Source organism: Papio anubis, chromosome 5 (assembly GCF_008728515.1).
Source record: "Papio anubis isolate 15944 chromosome 5, Panubis1.0, whole genome shotgun sequence".
Lineage (NCBI taxonomy): Eukaryota > Metazoa > Chordata > Mammalia > Primates > Cercopithecidae > Papio > Papio anubis.
This window is the reverse complement of record NC_044980.1, coordinates 42,144,181-42,158,184: the sequence shown is the minus strand read 5'-3', so window position 1 is coordinate 42,158,184 and position 14,004 is coordinate 42,144,181. Positions and strand designations below refer to the sequence as shown.

Sequence of the window (14,004 nt, the reverse complement as noted above, 5' to 3'; positions counted from 1 at the left end):
CTAGCAAGAAGATGGGAAGAAGGAAGGGGCGGGAGGTCATGCTTCTTTTTTTAAGGTCACAACATGGAAGTCACATATGTCACTTCTGCTCACAGCCCATGACTGGAACTCAGATACATGGCCAAACTAAACTATAGCCAAAACTGGGAGATACAGTCCTCAGTTGGATAGCAATGTGCCCAGCTAAAACTTCTCTGTTATAGAATAGTGGTTTTCAAATTTGGCTGCACAACAGAATCACCTGGAAAACTTAAACAAATAGACACCTCCCACTCCACAGGCCAATTCAATCACAATATTTGGGGAGCAGGGCCTAGACTTCTGCATTTTTTGAAGGCTGTCTGGTGATTTTCATGTAGGTTAAGGCTGAGAACCACTGCTATAGAAGAAAGAACAGATGAACGGGGGACAACTAACAACCCCTATCACACTCATTTTCACTCCTCCAAAATTCTGTACCTCACACTCCCTCCCCATTTGTCACCCACTAGTTCAACCTACATTTTACCAGAGCTTTTTTTGGTGCATGTACAAGTACACACTACATACATATGCACATGGTCTGTCCTGACACCCAGTAGTGACTCCAGCTTTTCTATATGGGTGTGTCTTGGAATAGTAATATTACAAGAAGAGGCATGAGCCTCTGTATTTGCATGGCACTTTACACAAATAAAAAAATATATTGTTTTCTTGGCTGGTTGCTATGGCTCACACCTATAATCCCAGGACTTTGAGAGCCTGAGGCAGGGGAATCACTTGAGCTCAGGAGTTCAACACCATCCTGGGCGACATAGTGAGACTTCATCTCTACAAAAATAAAAAATTAGCTGGGCATGTTGGCACAAGGTTGTTGTTCCAGCTACTCAGGAGACTGAGTTGGGTGGATTGCTTGGGTCCAGGATTTCAAGGCTGCAGTGAGCCATCCTCTCATTACTGCAGTCCAGCCTGAGTGACAGAGTGAAATTCTATTTATCTCTTTATCTATCTATATCTATATATCTATATTTATAGATATATAATTTTCTTATCTATATCAAAGAATGAGGGCTAATGAAGAGTTTGTGGTGGTGCGAGAGCTAAAGCCGTCTCTTGGTTTAGCCCCTACAAGCGTCATAATATTGAATCATTTACCTTTTCCCAGTGGTCTGAAATGCCATCTTTATTACATATTAAATTTCCATATATATGAAGATTTTAAAAAAGTATTATTTATTCTGTTAGTTCAGATTGTTACTGCATATTTGTTCACTTTTTAAAAATATTTATTATTATTATTATTATTTTTAAAGACAGGGAATACTTTATTCAAAACCCATCACAGAAATGGACAGTTTGGGTCTGCAAAAGCAGTCATGTTTTAAAGCATAGGTCAGTAATTGTATATTAGAGCATACACTGCTACATACAAATTAACTGATCAGACCACAACTTTTCAATGTTTAAAACAGAACAAGCTTCCCTGTAAAAGCAGCACCTTTGTGACATTTTTACTTTAGTATTCCTCTCTTTCTTCCTCACCTTCTCCTTCAACAGGATCCACACCAACCTCCTTATAATCCTTCTCAAGGGCAGTCATGTCCTCACTGGGTGGTGAGGATGGAGTTGTAGGACTCAACTACAGCTGTGGAAACCTGGGGTGCTGAGTTAATGGAGAACTCCAGCTTGGACTTCTTGCCATCATCAACTGGGAGTTGTTCCATGAGCAGGGAGGTGAACCCAGAAACAATTCCTTCACCAGAGCTGTGGAAAACCGAGAAGCCCTGGAGAACCATGCACTGGTCAGCCAGTTTACAAATTTGGTCCAAAACGAGGTCAGTGATCTCCTGGCCAATGGCATAGTTACTGGCAGCATCTTCCTTGCCTGTGATGAGCTGCTCAGGGTGGGAGAGCTGGTGGCAGGTGCCAGTGCAAACTTCATCATCAATTACCATGGGTTCCAGATCTAGAAACACTGCCCTGGGCACGTGCTTGCCGGAGCCCGTCTCACTGAAGAAGCTGTTGAAGGAGTCATCTCCTCCCCGAGTGGTCTTGTCACTTGGCATCTGGCCGTTGGGCTGGATGCCATGTTCCAGGCAGTAGGCCTCCCAGCAGGCATTGCCAACCTGGACATCAGCCTGGCCAATGTGATGGAGATGCACTCACGCATGATTGCTGCTTTGCGGCTGCTGAGCAGATGGTGGAGACAAGGAGGGGAGGTTGTTGCTTCTTACAGTGTGACTTTTAGGTGGTCGATGTAAGAGAACCTGCCTGTTATTTTCTTTCCTTCTTCTAAGGCAAGAGTGACATTTAAAAAAAAAAACAAAAAACCTTAACCTTCCTCTTGTCCCTAACAACTGCCACCTCTCACTTACCTCCAGTGCTGGGTAAATATTTAAAAATTATCAGATGGATTGCTTATTCTGTGTGAAGGGATCACTTACCAGGTATGAGAGGCTCTTAATAAAGGTTTCAAATCCACTGGAATGTTTTATGATGATAAAACTAAGAGCTTTTGTTCCACAACACTCTTTTCCTTATCCATGGCCATAGCCTTGAGGCCTGTTACCCTGATAGACTTTCTTGAGTTTTGCTCAAACAGAAAACGAGGTTTTTCTAACATCCGCTAAGGGCATCACTCAAGTGTTCTCTGCTTCTTAGTGTGCACACTGCATTAGAGCTGAATAAAGTTACAAGGCAGCAAAAGAGCAGTTTCTGCTTTGACTTACAAATATTTTTAATGCCCTAAAAATAAACCATGAGCTGCAAACGGGTATGAGTGTTCCCGCACTGTTTCTTAAATTAGTTATTTCTGAGCAGATGAAGAATACATTTTGTTTTGCTGCTCAGGTCCACCTTCTTGTGATTCAATGCATGATTCCATTCAGTATCTTAATGCTATCCCTTTTGTTTGGAGGCAGGCATAGGTCCTCAGAGAAGATGGGAAGATTTGTGTTTTGGGAATGAATTATAAATGAGATTAAAATTTTCATTGCAGAAACCCAAGTTTCTGCAATGTTTCTATTGGGACATGACTTCATTCTCTTCTTCAGATCTTTGAAATTCATGGTTTCACATGTTGTAATGTCTACTTAAATACACAGTTTTCACCTTCATGGAGCTAACAGTCAAGAAATCCAGGGCAACTGCCTTAAGTTCAGATGGTTTTAGTTTTGGTTTTGGTTTTGGTATCTGTGAAAAGGGAATGACAATACCTCACTTTACAGAGTTGTCATGTTGTGTCATTCATTCATTCAGTCAGTCATGCACGCATTTAATGAGCACTGTTGCCTGTTGTAAAATGAGTAACATTTTATTACAAATATTATATTTTTTGATGTGGTTAATTTTAACAATTATTTTAAAAATTGTATTATAAGCAATTTTAGATATACACAAAAATTGTTTACAGGACATTACAACCCTCATGTACTCATCACCTAGCATAAAAAATTCCCAGCTCATGGCTAATCTTGTTTAATTTAAACTCCTATTGGCCAGGCATGGTGGTTCACGCCTGTATTCCCAGCACTTTGGGAAGCTGAAGTGGGCAGATCAACTGAGGTCAGGAGTTGAAGACCAGCCTGGCCAACATGGGGATGGGAATTTATTTTATTTTATTTTATTTATTGTGTATTATTTTGACACAGTCTTGCTCTGTCACCCAGGCTGGAGTGCAGTGGCACGATCTTGGCTTACTGCAACCTCTGCTACCTGGGTTCAAGCGATTCTCCTGCCTCAGCTTTCTGAGTAGTGGGGATTACAGGCGTCTGCCATCACACCCAGCTAATTTTTGTATTTTTAGTAGAGACAGGGTTTCGCCATGTTGGCCAGGCTGGTCTCAAACTCCTGACCTCACATGATCTGCCCTCCTTGGTCTGCCAAACTGTTGGGATAACAGGCATGAGCCACCATGCCTGGCTTCCTATTTTAAAGCAAATTCCAGACATATTATTTTGTCTTACAATAATTTTTAAGGATTAATGTTTGATCCCATTCAAAGCTTAATGAAACCTTTTTAACCATTTTAAACTACATTTATAATTTGTTTCATTTCCTTTTAAAAAACTTTATTTGATAACAAAAATGCTTCCAAAATACTAGTAATTCTTACAAATATAATGATTTAAACATATAGACAAGGGTGAACCTTAAGCTCTTTTAAATACATTTAATTCAGTGCTATTTTAAAACAACAAAACTTCAACTTAAAATCACAAATCTAAATTATCCGATTTTTCATTTTAAATTAGAGTCACAAAACTATTTTGTTACTTTAATATGCCAAGTTCTCTTCACATAACAAGTACATTGAAATACAAATTTCATACAAGTTCATCAAGACAAAAAATATTAATACCGGAGGGTTTGAGTCTCTTAAGCATTTCTGTTTTTAACACTAAATCTTTCCAAGGTTAAGAGATAATTGTTAAACTATTACTGTGTCATCCCAGACCCCACAGGTGGGTAGCTCCTACCTCATCTGCTGCATTGGTAGATTAAACTCAACTATCTATTTTCTGTTTCATTCTATACTGAATCATTTTCATAATCTTCCTGTTGGGACCTAAATTCTTACAGATGTTTGACAACTTTGTCCACCTCTGAGGTTAGAGTCATAAGGAAAATGTCAATGACAAAAATGTATTCAACAAGGATGAATTAGATGGTTAAATAAACTTGGGGAACGCTGAATTAAACAGACATTTGTTTGTGCATGTGGTTTTAAAACTACAAGACTGTAAGGTACTAATGCAAATATCTAAGAGGGGTATAATGTGCAGCAGTTCCACATGTATTTGACTATGGACCTATGAACTATTCCCTCCCCATCTTTTTTTTTTTTGGATGATTCTCCCATGAAACCTAGAACAGAGCCTGGAAATGACCAACCTAGAGGCCAAATCCAGCCTGACACTTCAGTTTCACTTGGCCAGTGTTTTAAAAGTATTTAATCTACACTTTAAAAATTGACAGTTGATGGGCATGGTTGCTCATGCCTGTAATCCCAGCCACTTTGGGAGGCCAAGGCGGGTGGATTACTTGAGACCAGGAGTTGTGGCAAAACCCTGTCTTTACAAAAAATAACAGTCATGGTAGTGTATACCAGTAGTCCCAGCTACTCAGGAGGCTGAGGTGGGGGAACACTTGAGCAATGGAATGTCAAGGCTGCAGTGAGCTGTGATTGCAGCACTGCACTCCAACTTGGGTGACAAAGTGAAATCCTGTGTCAAACAAAAAACAAAACAAAATTTGAAAACCACCAAAAAAACATAAACATACAAAAAATTGAGTTACCAGGCATGGTGGGTGGATTGCACCTCTAATCCTAGCTACAAGGAGGCTGAGGCAGAAGGATTTCTTGAGACCAAGAGTTCAAGACCAGCCTGGGCAACATAGTGAGACCCTGCCTCTAAATAAAAAAACAACTGGGAAATAAAAATTTGAGAGAGTTTACCAAAACATTCTTAATTGCCAGTTTCTTTTCAAGAATTATAAGATCTGGCAAAAGTAAACCTGCATTTTGGCATGGCTGCCCTGGCTAGAGCTGAGCAAGGGCTGCCTTACCACACCAGGCATAGGCACTGCACTTGGTCACTGACAGAACTCCTGCACTGTTCTCCTAGGCGTTTGAGTTTGTGGCGTTGATGGCAAAGGGATCCTCAAGTGCGGTAGAAGTATATATGGGAAGAGCTGACGTAAACCCATCAGACTAGATGGACTGTCCCTGGATGCTGGGTGCGAACTGGATGGGGGTAGACCTGGGCTGAGGGCCTCTCTCTGAGACCAAGTAGGGGAGAGATGGTGTCACAGAGCAGAACTGCTGTCCTAGAAACCAGCCCACACTGACTGCTTTTCCATTTGCTTTGGAATTTCCCCCACTGCACTGCATGGTAATCTTGACATGTGTGTTGAGAAATAAAGAGCTGAAGTAAAAGCAAAGATGATGCAAATGATTTCAAAATGGTAAAATAAACTTTCAAATGAGATGAATTTGCTAATTATTCTCCCTGAAGGTGCACCTGCCCAAGAAAGATTATAACTGAGGACTGGCTGTCTTGAACCTTGTTGCCACACACAGAGAAAACCCAGCTTTTCTTTCAAGGAAACCAATGCCTGACCTTGCCAACCAATGAAAAGGTTGCCTAAGAGCCTTGCCCAGAAGTTTTATCAGTTAAACTCAGACAGAGAGAACAAAGGTGAGATGGTTTTCATTGATACTATTTTTACAGTGGGTTATAAGTCAAGAAAATGAATTACCAAGTAAGCTCTGTTTTCTTTCATCTTATTTAAAGGATTGCTATATAGCAACAGCAAGCTAATAATTAAGGACCATTTTACCTCCTCCAGAGGCTTTGATCTGCAGTGATGTGACTCCATAATTTGGTCTGGTTGAGTTTCTAAGCTCTCATTAATGTCCATAAAAATCGGGCAAAATCTAAAGGGCAAAAGGCAAAAGAACAACAACAAAAAACGTACTTACATCTGAAATTTGGTTTTCAATTAGGTACGTGTGATCACTTCCATTATTTGCTTTGCTTTTAACATGATGAAGCTTGATGTTTTGGACTCTACTAGAAAGTAGTCAAAAATATATACTATTTAGAGCAACCCCACAACCTGTGCTCAGAACTCCTATTTCTAGATTTCTAAGGAAAATCTCTAGGAAAAAAATTATGCAAAATAAGAATGAATTTTTAAATACCCATAGATGCACACACCCAAACAGGATTTATTTTTTCTTTTAGCTTTTTTCCTTCTACTTTTTTATTCCATTAGAATGTGTGAGAATTCAGAGTTTTTTCTCACTGTACTATTTTTTAAATTTCTGAGATTCGCTGGCAATTCAGGTACAATAGAAACAATATGTTTTACTTTATTGAGAGCATAATAGTGTAATGGGAAATTCTAATAATTAGATGTTGGACTTTCTGAATTGATTTACCCAGTTTTCATGTCTTCTATATTGCTTATCTTTTCTAGATTTTTCTTTCACAATTCTTCAATTTAATTCTTTAATTTCCAAGACAGCTCTACAGCTCTTTCTTGTTGTCTGAATTGTCTTTAAATTTTTTTTTTTTTTTTTTTTTAGCATTTGTTCTGGTTTTATGGGTCCAATACCTTATCTTTTATCTTCTGCTTCCTCATGGCTCTCCATTTCCTTCAAGTTCCTTTTCGTTGTAGAGGTTGTTGTTTAGGTTGAGCAGGGTTTCTTTCTCTCATTTTGAAGCCTTTCCTCAGATGTCTCATGCCTCTTGACTGAACATTTATTCATTCATTCATTCTAAGCAGAAGGCACTGAAACTTGGTTGGAAGCTCCCTGCGTGTGCATGAAACTGGCACCTGGAGGATTGTGCCGTAGATGGCTATGTGGCTTTTTTGATGGAGAACTTTCAAACGTAGCTTTCAGAAAGTCTTTTCTCTTGAATTAGTCTATCCAAAAGAGGAGTAGCCAGCCTCGAGGTTTTTATGCTTGTTTTCCTCCATTCTGGAAGCCGAGAGTGCAAGGAGAAGAGAATGAGGGATTCTACAACACAGACTTTTTTTTTTTTTCTTTTTATGTTCAGTAAAGATGCAATTTTATTTCTTTTTTTTTTTTGTGACTAGAAGTCTGAATTTTTTTTTAATTGTTATTATACTTTAAGTTCTAGGGTACATGTGCATAACGTGCAGGTTTGTACAACACAGACTTTTGCCTAATCATCTGACCTGTGCCTTGTGTTCCTGAGCTGGGGTGGGGTAGAGAAAGTAACAACCTATCTTTGAGGAGGGAAAGGCTGGTGGGGGCGGCGGGGAGGGTCTCACTGCTCTACCTTCAAACGATTTCCATGATTTTGATCCTGCTTTATTCCTCTAACCTTTGAGGTACTTGGTCTCTTATAGTTTGAAGCCTTCTTGAGCACTCAGAAAGGTGAATCTCATTGGTATGCCCTTATGTATGAATTTAGGTTGCAGTTTTCTCCCTTGTCTTTGCAAATTGCTTATCATTAATTTTCTTTCCATCTCTCCATCTCCCCCAAAACGTACTGACATTTCTCTGCTGCTATCTCATCTCTTATTTTTATTTATTTTTTTAAGTTGGAGTTTCACTCTTGTTGCCCAGGCTGGAGTGCAATGGCACAATCTTGGCTCACTACAACCTCCACTTCCCGGGTTCAAGCGATTTTCCTGCCTCAGCCTTCTGAGTAGCTGGAATTACAGGCGCCCGCCACCATTCCGGGCTAATTTTTTTGTATTTTTAGTAGAGTCGGAGTTTCATTGTGTTGGCCAAGCTGGTCTCGAACTCCTGACCTCATGATCCGTCTGCCTCAGCCTCCCAAAGTGTTGGGATTACAGGCGTGAGCCACTGCGCCTGGCTTTTTTTTTTTTGAGATGGAATTTCACTCTTGTTGCCCAGGCTAGAGTACAATGGCACAATCTTGGCTCACCACAACCTCTGCCTCCTGGGTTCAAGTGATTCTCCTGCCTCAGCCTTCTAAGTAGCTGGAATTACAAGCATGCGCCACATGCTCGGCTAATTTTTTGTATTTTTAGTAGAGACGGGGTTTCACCATGTTGGTCAGGCTGGTCTTGAACTCCTGACAGGTGATCCACCGTGCCTGGCCTCCTCTCTTATTCTTTTTATCCTCATGGGTTTGTACCTTTCCTCCTCTTATTTTGTCATTTTTAGGTTTTTTGGTTTTTGGAATAAAGTAGAAATAAATGAGATCATTAAATTTATATTTCACCAGAAGTCCTGAATTATCTTTTTATTTTAAAAGCAATCCATTAGATATTAGATAATCAGGTATGATAATTTCCCTGTGTAACCAAAAGTAAAGCAAACTTATTGTACACCAACTATGTAAGGTGGCAACACATTAAATGTTTTTAATTGCTTCCTTTTTCTTTTCTTTTTTTCTTTCTTCTTCGAGACAGAGTCTTGCTCTGTTGCCTAGGCTGAAGTGCAGTGGTGTGATCTTGGCTCACTGCAGTCTTGACTTCCCAGGTTCAAGTGATTCTCCCACTTTGGCCTCTTGAGTACCTGGGACTATAGGTGTGTGCCACTCAGCTAATTTTCTTTGGTTTTTTTTTTTGGAGAGATGGGGTCTCACTGTGTTGCCCAGACTGGTCTTGAGCTCCTGGACTCAAGCCATTCTCCCGTCTCGGCCTCCCAAAGTGCTGGGATTATAGGTGTGAGCCACCACACCCAGCCTGTTTTCTTTTTAAAGGTAAATATACCCACATGAAAAAAATGTAAATCATATGAAAAAGTAAGCAGTAAAAAGTATATGTTTTTTTCCACTCCATTTCCCTGTCCAACAAGTCCCTTCACCAAATGCAATAACTCTACCTGTTTTTAGGGATTCCCTCCGCTGTCTTACACTTTTTTTTTTTTTTTTTTGAGATGGAGTCGCTGTCGCCCAGCCTGGAGTGCAGTGGCGTGATCTTGGCTCACTGCAACCTCCGCCTCCTGGGCTCAAGCGGTTCTCCTGCCTCAGTAGCTGGGATTACAGGTGTGTGCCACCATGCTCAGCTAATTTCTTTGTATTTTTAGTGGAAACGGGGTTTCACCATGTTGGTCAGGTTAGTCTCAAACTCCTGAGCTCAAATGATCCACCCACCTCAGCCTCCCAAAGTGCTGGTATTACAGCCATGAGCCACCGCGACTGGCCCTTTCTTACACTCCTGATTATAATTTTATACACACTCTTCCCACCTCTTAACTGTATATCTTGGATACTGTAACTCATTCTTTTTCACATCCATCTTTATGTCAGAAATACACATCTTTGCATATGTGTGCAAAGAAAAATTCTAGAAGTAGAATTGTTGAAGCAAAGAACACATACACTTGTAATTAATAGTTATAGCCAAATTTCCTTCCAAGCAATTGTACCAATTTATACTTCCAGTAACAATGAATGAGAATTCCTGTTTCCTCATTCTATCTCTCACCAGTGCACTATCAAAATTTTTTTGCAGCTTTCAAATTTAATATGTGAAAAATCTAGTTTCAGTGTAATTTATGGGTATTTAATTATAGGGTTGAGTATATTTTTATATATTATGGAATCATTTGTATTTTCTGTGAAATGTCTGCTCATGTTCTTTATCATTTTTCTTTTTTGGGAGGATATTGATATTTTTCTTTTCTTTTTTTTGAGACAGAGTCTCGCTCTGCCTTTAGGTTCGAGTGCAGTTGTGCTATCTCGGCATTTGGCACTGTCTCACCTCCGCCTCCTGGGTTCAAGTGATTCTCCTGCCTCAGCCTCCTGAGTAGCTGGGACTACAGGTGTGCACCACCACGCCTAAAATATAATATTTTGTATTTTTAGTAGAGATGAGGTTTCACCATATTGGCCAGGGTGGTCTTGATCTCTTGACTTCGTGATCCCCCACCTCAGCCTCCCAAAGTGCTGGGATTACACGTGCGAGCCACCACGCCTGGCTGGATATTGGTATTTTAAAAATCAATTTCTAAAATTCTTTATTTAGAAAATTGTTTATTTTTTATTTGTTTATTATATTGGTTGGAAAGCTTTCCCTATAAGGTTATCATTTGATTTTTGCCTGTTTGTTTATGATACTTTTGGGCAAACAGAAAATTACAGCTTTATGTAGTCAAATTCAATGTTTTCTTTTACGGCCTTCGCTGAGATCATAAAAAAAATGCTGATTTTTTTTCTAGTATTTCATTTTTTTGTTTATTTTACATTTACTTAGATGATTTATTTGGAACTTATTTTGAAGTAGGAGTGAGATAGGCGTTTGGCTTTTCCCCCAATTGGTTTGCTAGCTGTCCCAAGTTGCAATTCATCCTCAATGCAAACCACATCAACATCTGTAAAAGTGTAACAAAAACACTTTATCTGATCTAAATGGAAGATTAACTGTCTCCTCGACCACTAAGGCAAGACAATTGGTTCAAGACCGTTTTGCAAGAAGTTTCATTTGTAGGTGTAGGGTACGTAATTCAAGACAGAGACTGATCATATTTGGCAATTGTATCTGAGCCCTCCCTCTCTGTTGAATTGGGAAGGGAGGGAGAGGAATTCCTGGGAGGCACCTGAAGTCTCAAACTCTACTGTAAATCCCAGGGCCTGAATAGAGCTCAGGATACAGAGCCCAAATCAGGAAAGTTGGGGAACAGGAAAGCAGAGAAAAAGCCCTGAACCAGCAGCTGGGCAGGAGATGGAGGGGAGCAGATGCAGAGGGAGGCAGGAGGCCCGGGCGCCTGTGGGGAGCTGATTCTTCCAAAGTGACAGGGATGGGGGAGACTTGCATTTCTAAGCAGTTGTGTCACAATTCTCAGGGGGATGATGGACTTTGGACTAAGCTTTTACCTCCACAAGAAGATGGGGCCAGGAATTCTAATAGCTAGTAAAGGGTAGCCCAAATCTTAGAAATAGGGACTGAAATAAGCTGTCTGAGACGATTAAATTCTGGGATAGTGTTAGTAGTTAAAAAATAAAAATATTTGCCTCTACTAACTCATACCTAAGTGTAATGGTGGGTTAGTTGGTAAATTAGTTCATTCCTTCTTCAACAAACTTTTATCAGCTACTGTGCAGAACTCCCAGAGACAGAGGGAAGAGTAAAGCACAGGTTCCTGCTCACCTGGTGCCTTTTTCTTTTTGTTTTTGAGACAGAGTTTCACTCTTGTTGCCCAGACTGGAGTGCAATGGCACGATCTCAGCTCACTGCAACTTCTGCCTCCGGGGTTCCAGCAATTCTCCTGCCTCAGCCTCCCGAGTAGCTGGGATTACAGGTGTGTGCCACCATGCCCGGATAATTTATGTATTTTTAGTACAGATAGGGTTCCTCCATGTTGTCCAGGCTGGTCACAAACTCCTGACCTCAGGTGATCCACCCGCCTTGGGCTCCCAAAGTGTTGGGGTTACAGGTGTGAGCCACTGTACCTGGCGCCCTCCTGGTGCTTTTGTAGTTGTGGTCCAAGTACATTAGTGACAAGCACAGCATGGTAATGAGGACACAAAGCCAGTAAGTTCTTCACAGAGTCTGTTAGAACACAAAGTGATCAAGTACTACATTCTATGGAAAATCCATATTTTCTTTTGCCTTAGGTTAAGCTAAAGTTTCTTTTTTTTTTTTTTTTTTTTTTTTGAGACGGAGTCTCGCTCTGTCACCCAGGCTGGAGTGCAGTGGCCGGATCTCAGCTCACTGCAAGCTCCGCCTCCCGGGTTTACGCCATTCTCCTGCCTCAGCCTCCCGAGTAGCTGGGACTACAGGCGCCCGCCACCTCGCCCGGCTAAGTTTTGTATTTTTTAGTAGAGAGCGGGGGTTTCACTGTGTTAGCCAGGATGGTCTCGATCTCCTGACCTCGTGATCGCGTCTCGGCCTCCCAAAGTGCTGGGATTACAGGCTTGAGCACCGCGCCCGGCCAGCTAAAGTTTCTTGCAGAATTACTACTTCATTCTAGTCTGTCATAAGCTGCATGGTGTTCTTCTGCCAGGAATCTGGGGAAATCTAGTGCCACTTGGCCTTCACAGAGATTCTTAACCTGATGGGTTTCAGAATGTCATCTTAACATCGGATGCAAATGGTATGGGTGAGGATTATTTTTTTTCCCTGGGGATAGAGTCACAGGTTTTGTTAGCATCTCAAAGGAGTCTGTGACCTCAGGATGATTAAGAATCAGTGATTTTGGCTAAGTACAGTGGTTCACACCTGTAATCCCCACACTTTGGGAAGTAGACGTTGGTAAAGAAAATAAAGAAGAATCAGTGACTTAGATTTTCTTCACTCTAATTAAGAACCTTTACCTTTTCTGTTTTGTTTTGTTTTTTTTTGAGACAGGGTCCGGCTTTGTCGTCCAGGCTGGAGTACAGTGGCTTGATGTCAGCTCACTGCAACCTCTACTTCCTGGGCTCAAGCCATCCTCCCACCTCAGTCTGTAGGTGTAGCTGAGACTACAGGCACACACCCTGCTAAGGGGTATACCACCACAGCCTGCTAAGGGGACCTTTATCTTAAAAATGTTTTTAAAAAAACATCCTAATCAGTCTCTAACCTAGAGATGTGCTTAGTTACTGATACCTGGTCCCTTTTAAGCCTATGTTCTTCATCCTTCTTCCAGATTCCTTTCTCCCTATCCAGAAATAGGAGCAGTACTGGGCATCAACCTCCTCTTTACTTCCCTTATTTATGTTTATTTGGCAACCCCCTACTTAATCTTAAGTATAAAGTTAGGAAGCCTTATTTATGCTTAATTGTAATAATGTGATATTATTGAGCAGAGTTGGAAATCCATACATCCAAGGCAGTCTCTCACATTTTCAGTCAAATTTTTGGTTTGGAATGCTCAACTCCAAAAATCAAGTTTAACACACATTTTCTTAGTAAACACTTTTATATGTAAGAACTTATACTCCATTTTGAAGGAGAGAGGAGGAGAGCAAGACATACATATGAGTCAAAACCAGTTCCCACCTTCATTGAGATGGGACATATTGGAAAATGCACGAAGTGCTGTGGGAATTCAGAGAGGAAGAGTGTATTTCCTGCTGGAGAGTGCAGGAAAAAAATCCAGAAGACATCGTAGCTGGACAGCATTTCTTATCACCAGCAATGCTGTAAACCCTCCTTTTCCACATCTTCAAAATAAGGTGCTGGGCCTAGACACTGACACCTGCTCAGAAAAAATTCAAAAAGTAAATGTAGGAGGAAAAATCAGCCTTTATCATAGAATGACATAGAAAGAAAGAATGGAAGCAACTAGTATAGGACAGGTTGTACAAGAACAGAAAGTAGTAAAGGAGATAAAATATTACTATTTGAATACATATGAGAAATTTTGAAAACAAATAGTAATCCAGAATCTTTGTCATCATTGCTATCATATTACTTTTAAAATTTGGTTTTAAAGCAACACAAGGCAATATGCATATTTTCTTAAACTTTAAGAAATAGAAAAATTGTTTTGCTGGAAATATGTACAGACCCTAGGGGCTTTTCTAAAATGTAGGTTGAGAGGTATGTGTATATACTCTTTTCTTCTTACTAGATCACGTGTAATCAAGC

At 40.4% G+C, this 14,004-nt stretch overlaps 1 protein-coding gene and 1 pseudogene across 3 annotated transcripts in view; one reads left to right on the top strand and one right to left on the bottom strand.

Annotated features, from left to right (window-relative positions):
- Positions 1-1,583: 1,583 nt before the first annotated feature.
- On the bottom strand, positions 1,584-2,149 carry LOC103885071 (annotated as a pseudogene). The gene has a single exon (XR_647962.3). The product of XR_647962.3 is annotated as a tubulin alpha-1A chain-like (transcript).
- A 7,310-nt stretch (positions 2,150-9,459) lies between these two features.
- NIM1K (NIM1 serine/threonine protein kinase) overlaps positions 9,460-14,004 on the top strand; it is a 56,800-nt gene continuing 52,255 nt past the window's right edge. Inside the window, exon 1 of one of the 2 annotated variants that reach the window (XM_009208363.3) lies at positions 9,460-9,476. The gene's annotated coding sequence lies outside the window, so the exon portion shown is untranslated. Of the gene's footprint in view, positions 9,477-11,683; positions 11,732-14,004 lie in introns of those variants that run through there. The other variant, XM_009208361.4, reaches the window with a different exon arrangement.